The sequence below is a fragment of the Cryptomeria japonica genome, chromosome 6 (genome assembly GCF_030272615.1).
Source record: "Cryptomeria japonica chromosome 6, Sugi_1.0, whole genome shotgun sequence".
In the NCBI taxonomy this organism is placed as follows: Eukaryota; Viridiplantae; Streptophyta; class Pinopsida; order Cupressales; family Cupressaceae; genus Cryptomeria; species Cryptomeria japonica.
The window spans coordinates 447,961,472-447,969,515 of NC_081410.1; the positions used below are offsets into that span (position 1 = coordinate 447,961,472).

The window sequence follows — 8,044 nt, forward strand, 5'->3', positions numbered from 1 at the left end:
GAGTTCTATTTTCATATTTTTGGTATGTATTTTTCTTTTGTATTTTTATGTGTAGATTGTTTTTAAAAAAAGTTTTATTGGTATTTCGTATGTCTTTTTTTGTGAGTGATGATATTTCACGTAGTAGTGATGATGATGATGAGGAAGAGAAAAGAAGCAAAACTACATATCACAAGCACCAGGAAGTACAGCAGGTGCCAACATTTGAATTTGTGTATCACAAGCACTACATTTGAATTTGTATTTGATTATAAATTTAGATTTTGCCATCCTTTTGTTTATTTAGATATACTCAAAAAATTGAATTTAAAAAATCTAAAATCTAGTGTTTTATTTACTCTAATTAACATAGTTCTTTTACCCATTGTATAATCCTAGAGGGCAGCCTTGCTCACCATGTCATGTTTAAATTTTAAGATTTGAGTCACTACATTTGAATTTGTATTTGATAATAAATTTAGATTTGCCATCCTTTTGTTTATTTAGTTATATTCAAAAAATTGAATTTAAAAAATCTAAAATCTAATGTTATATTTACTCTAATTAACATAGTTCTTTTACCCATTGTATGATCCTGGAGGTCATCATGTTTAAATTTTTATATTTGATTATCTAACAGAGCATATATATCAACTTTGTAGTCTTGTAATTTATAATCCAGACTTGAGACTGCATTTAATTATAATTCACTCACAATCACATATCTACAATTTCATGAAGTTTGAAATATATATATTTCTTGAACCAAAAGGTCCATATGAATTTTGCTTCACCAAATGTTTCAAATTTACTTTAAATCTATGGAACAATTTTAATATGGATTTTGGATTTCAAACCTCTGATTACCATATACACTTAACTTCTCATGGATGCATATTCTATGTAAAGTCTTTTCAATCCTGAACTAGAATATCAATTTTGATTTATTGCAGAACTTAAGTCCACAGTTTAGCTGAGTATAAGTTTGTAATTGTCCTAAATCACAGGAGTCATCTTAATTCTTAACCATAGATTTGAAACTCCTAGTAAGGATTGATGTTCTTGCTCTGATTACCATATACTCTTAGCTTTCCATGACTGCATATTCTATGTAAAGTCTTTTCAAACCTGAACTAGAATATCAATTTTGATTGGTTGCAGAACTCAAATTTGATTTGAAACTCCTAGTAAGGATTTATGTTCTTTCTCACTCTGTTTTGTGTGTAGAATGTCGCTATGACCTCAGAACTTAGAAGTCTTATGAAATCCGCTTATCCATTGGGGTGAAGTCCAACTATTTTCAACTTTTAAATCCATGTATAACCAAAATAATTCTATGCTCATATATATGTCATGCCACTAAGACTCAAACACTCAGTGATTATACAAAAATTGCATGCCTTGAGGAGGCACCAGCTACTCTCAACAAGAAGCTTCAGCAGTACCAGGGATTGTTGGATCAGGCATGTGAATATTTATTATGCAATATTTGACTATGACCTATTAAGGTTTTCCTTTCTGGTGCCCATGCTGATGTTGAAATCCTCTTTAAAATTGATTTGAGAAATAAGTAATTTTAAAGAGGATCGTGTAAACCAACTCAACAACTGAATTTTAAAAATCTTTTTTTACGACATAATAATTCTACGCAGCATATAGCTCATGCCGTAACTAGAAAAACCAATTGTTGACGTATTTGGATTTATGAATGCAACATAATTTTTCTCTAACGTGTAGAAACATCATTTCCATGTAACGGAGTAATGTTTATGGTTTCTTGCATTTTATTTTATTCCCGTTTTTATTTATGTGGCATAAATATAAGGGTTAAACATCGCCTTTGCAACACTATACGTCCCTTGTTACAGTAATGCTAAGGAGCATAATGTGCTTATTGATCACGTGCAATCCCCCTTGTCTTTCCCATTAATCAAACACAAGATTTCACTTTACTTGGTGCTTGCAAAGTTGCCACCCATTGGTAGTTGTACTAAAATTAGTTTTTACTAATTTTTTAGTAATAAATCATAACCCAATACATTTACTTTATGATTTCAGGAGAGCAGCCACATATTGATATTGTCCGGATCTGGCATTTTTATGATTACTATATTCATAAAATCTTTGCCATGTCTGTAGACTGACACCTAGAGAGTAGAGTGGTCTGTAGACTGACACACAGAGTGCAGAGTCAATGCAGAGCAAATTTTAATTTTTACTGTTTCATTCTTGAATCAGTTGCTTAAATTGGTCAACTTATTTGTAAACCGGTATGTATATAGATTTGTTGCTTAATAAAAGAAATTATTTAGGAGGGGTTGAATTGCCCCTCCTCAAGACTGGAGGGAATGGTCATTTGTCATGGTCATTTTTCCAGCCTACCGTTTGTGTGTTGATTTTTATATTATTTTTTGTTGCAGAAAATATATTTTTTAATTTTTATTTCATCATATTGAATTATTAATTATATAACATTTTTGATGTACTGTAATTATTTTTCTATGGAATTGTGAATCTAGATTTTGGGTTCGAACTCCTTAATAAACTTTGTGGAACTTTGGCGAACCAGGTCTTAACTTTGATCATCGTTGGAAATGCTCCCAGTTGGATAGAGAACATTTTATAGGGCAAAGTGCTAAACTAATCTACAGGCTTGTGCTGTTTGAGAAGATTAGGGCAATTGTGATGCTTAAAATTCCTTTGCTTTCTTTTGGGTAGGGTAATCAGTGATTTTACTTGAGTTCTAAACTACTCTACAAGCTTGATATGTATTATTTGAGAAGATTAGGTCGATTGTGATACCCCAAATGCGTTTGCGTATTCTTTTGGGCAGGGAATGTAGTCAGTAAAAAATATGTATTGTTTTGAGTGGATTAGGGCAGTTGTGTTACTCATGCATTTGGTTTAGTCTCTGTTTGGGTAGCTAAGTATGTATCGTATGAGTGGACCACGACAATGGATTACTTAACAGCCTTTGGATCAGGGTTTGTCTGGGCAGGAGTAAGACAAATAGGTGAATTTCCCAAGTTTTTAACTACTCTACAAACTGTAAATATGTATTGTATGAGTGGCTTAGAGTAATGGTTTACTCAACAACCATTGGAACCTTTGGAACAGTGCTAACCCGTTCTATAGGCTAAATATATATTGTTTGGTAAACTTAATTTACAAGAAGAGCAACGGTCAAGAGATGAAACACCATGTTCCATAGTTAGTACTCCATAGATTTAAGCATAGTTATATTTCATTAAACTTGAATTTGTCTTTTTAACTGCATAATTTTTTTAACTATTAATGTTGTGTTATTAGCAAGTTGTAGTCTAAATGTGTTCAGTGTTTTATTTTGGGAAATCATTTATACTTTGTATGATATTGAAGTGTGGGTTTGAGTTTCTGCATTCATCAGTTTACATTTATTGTTTATATGAAGTGTGTGTTTGAGTTTTGACACAAATTAATTGTTTACTTGAAGTGACTTGAACAAACTTGTTTGTTTACTGTGTTTTGGCACCCACTTGTTGTGAAATGTGTGTTTGAATATTGATTTACTTAGTTTTTATATGAAGAGTGTGTTTGAATTTTGACACAAATTAATTGTTTGTTTGAAATGACTTGAACAAACTTGTTTGTTTAGTGTGTTTTGGCACCCACTAGTTGCGAAATGTGTGTTTGAATATTGATTAACTTAGTGTTTATATGAAGTGTGTGTTTGAGTTTTGACACAAATGAATTGTTTGTTTGAAGTGACTTGAACAAACTTGTTTGTTTAGTGTGTTTTAGCACCCACTAGTTGTGAAATATGTGTTTGAATATTGGTTTCTATGAAGTGCATGTTTGAGTTTTGACACAAATTAATTGTTTGTTTGAAGTGACTTGAACAAACTTGTTTGTTTAGTGTGTTTTAGCACCCACTAGTTGTGAAATATGTGTTTGAATATTGTTTTGTATGAAGTGTGTGCTTGAGTTTTGACACAAATTAAATTGTTTGTTTAGTGTTTTTTAGCACCCACTAGTTGTAAAATATGTGTTTGAATATTGATTTACTTAGTGTTTATATGAAGTGTGTGTTTGAGTTTTGACACAAATGAATTGTTTGTTTGAAGTAACTTGAACAAACTTATTTGTTTAGTGTTTTGGCACCCATTAGTTGTGAAATATGTGTTTGAATATTGGTTTATATGAAGTGTGTGTTTGTTTGAAGTGACTTGAACAAACTTGTTTTTTTAGTGTGTTTTGGTTTACTAGTTGTGAAATGTGTGTTTGAATATTGATTTACTTATATTGGATCTATTTTCATATTTAATTTGCCTGTTTGAATTTTAGCTCTTTTAAATTCACTTTGTTTGCATTTATTATTATATGATATTTGGTATTCAATTTGTGTACATGTTTTGAATTTTTGCATCCTCTTATTACATTTTTAAACTATGCGAAGTGTGTGGGTGAAATTTGGCATTGCCTTATATTATTTGTTGGCATTCATTATGTGAGTGTGTGAATTTGACATTGCCTTATATTATTTGTTGGCAGTCATTATATGAAAAAGTGTGAACTTTGACATTGCCTTATATTATTTGTTGGCATTTTTTATGTGTGTGTGTGTGTGTGTGTGAGAGAGAGAGAGAGAGAGAGAGAGAGAGAGAGAGAGAGAGAGAGAGAGAGAGAGAGAGAGAGAGAGAGGCCCATTCACTTATATTTGAGAGTGTGTGAACTTTGACATTGCCTTATATTATTTGTTGGCATTCATTATCTGTATGTGTGTGTGTGTGTGAGAGAGAGAGAGAGAGAGAGAGAGAGAGAGAGAGAGAGAGAGAGAGAGAGAGAGAGAGAGAGAGAGAGAGAGAGAGAGAGATTCACTTATATTTGATCCTCTTGTTTTTTTGTTAGTTTGTATGGGTACATGGATGTGATTTGAATTTTGATTTACTTTCAAAAGTGTTGTAACTTTGGCATCCACTCAATGTCAAAAAATCTTCACATAAAGTGCATGTTTGAATTTCTGTGAATTTACTTTGCATATGTGTGAAATATGTGTTTCAACAAACCTTTGTGAGGTGTTTTAACTTTTCACATTCACTTTGTGTGTTTATTTCACGTGTTTTTGAACTAATTTTGTGTGAAGTATATTTGAACTTTGACATTTGCTTTGTTTGTGTTGCACTTCAAATGTTTACTTTATGTGTGATTGAACTAACTTTGTATGATGCGTGTGTATGTTTTGAACTTTTAACATTATTTTTGTGTAAAATGTGTACTAGCTTTGACATGTGAAGTTTATATTTGAACAAGATGTGTGAAGTGAAATAATGTTGCATGTCTTTGAACTTTCATATTCATTTGTCAGTATTTAAATTTTTGCATTTGCTTTGTATATGTTTGAACAAACTATGTGTGAAACAAAAAAATTATATGTGAAATATGTTTTAAAGACCATTTTTTTTGTATATGTATGTACTTTGGCACACATTTTTTCAATGTTTGATCAAACTTTCACATTCACATTATATGAAGAGTGTATTAACTTTGAAATTCACTTATGTTTTATGTTGCATGTCTTTGACTTAACTTTGACTTTCACTTTTGTGTGGTGCGTTTTAACTCCTTCGTGTTTGAGAAGATTCCATGTGCAACATTTTATATAATTTTGTGTGAATATAATTGAAATTAACTTTTTGTGTGAAATTTAATTTTTGTGGTGTTTGTTTTAACTTTGGCATTCATTGTGTGAACGTGTGGATGAATGCATATGTGCATGTGCATAATTGCATTCATTGTATGCATTTGCGTTTGTATGTAATTGCATTTGCATTTGTATGTATGAAAGTTAAATTTGTGTGGTGTGTAGTGTTTTTGAACTAACTTTGATGTTCACAACACTAACTTTGATGTTCACTTTGTTTTGTGTTTGAACTAAATTTGACATTCACTTTTTGTCATGTTTGAATGGACTTCAACATTCAATTTGTGTGTGTATTTTGGTATGTTTGAGCTAATGCTTATTTTGTGCGTGATTGTACTTGGGGTGTGTGTGTGGTGCGTGCATGGATGTGTATGTGCATGCGTGGGCATATGGGTGTGTGTGCATGCGTGTGTGTGGGTGTGCATGAATACAAACACCTCATATCTATTTAAAAAATATGCATAAATAATAATTATGTTTTTACGTTGAGAGGCGTATTACACTCACTACTGATGTTAAAATGTGTTAATAAAAATAAAGACATTGATTTGTTGTGCTTGTGTGTGTAAATTAAATTAAATTAAATAACTAAAGTAAAATGAAATGAAATTAAATAATTTAAATTATTGTCCTTTAAACTCAAGTTGAAATATAAAGACCCCAAGTTTGTTGATTTCATAGTTTCAAATGAATATCATAGTTTTATTTTTAAGAGAAAACATAAGCTAATTAAAAATTTAAGAATTAAAAAATAAAATTAAATAAAATTTAATAATTAATTTAAATTTTGATCATGTGTCGTCGGTTATTATGTCTGTTGCTCTGAATATTTTTTCAGGATTGCACTATCTTCTTGAGTCTATGGCTGCAGTTGTGTCCATCCCAAGCATGGCAGTGTCAGTGTCTTTGCAGGTGATTTCTCTTGACGATCAAGATGCAATTATTTATGTAGCTTCGTCTTCTTCAGATGTAGGACCCAGTGATTGGTTTCTTCATCCTTGAAGGCTTTATTACTCGGATTTTCTGACTCCATTTGCAGAAGCTTGTTGTATATGGTCCCATATCATTTTTTATTGGTTAGGTTTTGTTTATGGTATCTGGGTTTGGGATTGGCGAATTTTTTGTCTGGTTGGTGGGGCTTGGGGTTGAATCATATACTCTCCTTGTACTTTATGCTAATATCTTTGGAGATTGTATAATTTTTTAGGATTTTATGAGCAAGACCAGAGGTTTTCTTTGCCTGGTTCTTTTCTATCGGTTCTCTTTGAACCAGGATTGTAAATTTTTTTATAATTAATAATATTTAGTGGTTTCTACCACTTTTATCAAAAAAATATATATTAATTTTAATTAAATAAAAAATGAATTAATTTAAATAAGTAAAATTTATTTTTATTTTTTTCGATAAAAGGCTGAGGCCAAAGAATTTTACTAATATAAAAAATAGTTAGATTTACATTTACATTTACATCTCCATTTAGTGTGGGCATCGGTAGGAAAGAATGGAGGGAAGAAAACCTCTGGTATAGCCCAGATCCCTCAAGGATCAGAAAAAATTAAGAATGAGTTACAAAATGGAGATACAAGACCACAAAGGGATCTTGTCCAAAATAATGAAGATTGTGTTGAGCATCAAATTTGAATTAAGTAAAATATCTTGATTCGTAAGATTGAATTACAAGAGCCCTCCATTTTTAGAAAAAACCATTATTTTTATTGATACCATAATATTCCATAAGTTGTCAAGCAAGTGTAATAGCATTCTATCAAAATATCCAAAATTCAAAAAGTATCGATGAGACCCAGCGATGTCTCATTGATATAAAAGGGATTTCGAAGAAAAGGGAGTGCCAGTGAACTTTAGAAAAGACTGACCGAAAGCAATGATTTCACCGACAAAAAGTATCAAAGAAAGCAAAGGTGGTCCTCACCGATGAGAAAAGGATTTTGAAGAAACAATACCATCGATGCAAGATGAAAAAGACTCACCGAAAGAAACACTATCATCGAAAGAATGATATCGATTAGGCAAAAGGAAGTTACATTGATAAAAGATATCGATGAAGATATGAGTTTCGAGGAAGCTAAAGGGCATGTTTCCGATATGCATGATTTTGCCGATACAACTTTATCAATGAAAAATTACTAATGAGCTCATCGATGAAAAGATGATAGCAGAAGCAAGTCATCAAAAGTAAAGAAGACTTTGATGAAACGACAGACCCGTTTATCGATGGGGTGTAGTGATGTCGATAGAAAGGGAGTTTCAATGGAAGGATAAAGGAGGTCACCGAAGCCCTAGGTCTCTTCGACATAAAACCTGATAGACATAAAAAATATATCGATGGGAAGACGGCTATAATGACCGAATGCAACATTTCGAAA

The 8,044-nt window shown here is 31.6% G+C and overlaps 1 long non-coding RNA gene across 1 annotated transcript in view; it reads left to right on the plus strand.

The window, feature by feature from the left end:
• Window positions 1–2,316, plus strand: part of LOC131856102 (uncharacterized) — an 89,009-nt gene extending 86,693 nt beyond the window's left edge. Inside the window, exon 2 of the long non-coding RNA XR_009358228.1 lies at window positions 2,038–2,316. This is a non-coding gene — a long non-coding RNA (uncharacterized LOC131856102). The remainder of the gene's footprint in view (window positions 1–2,037) is intronic.
• The last annotated feature ends 5,728 nt before the right edge of the window (window positions 2,317–8,044 follow it).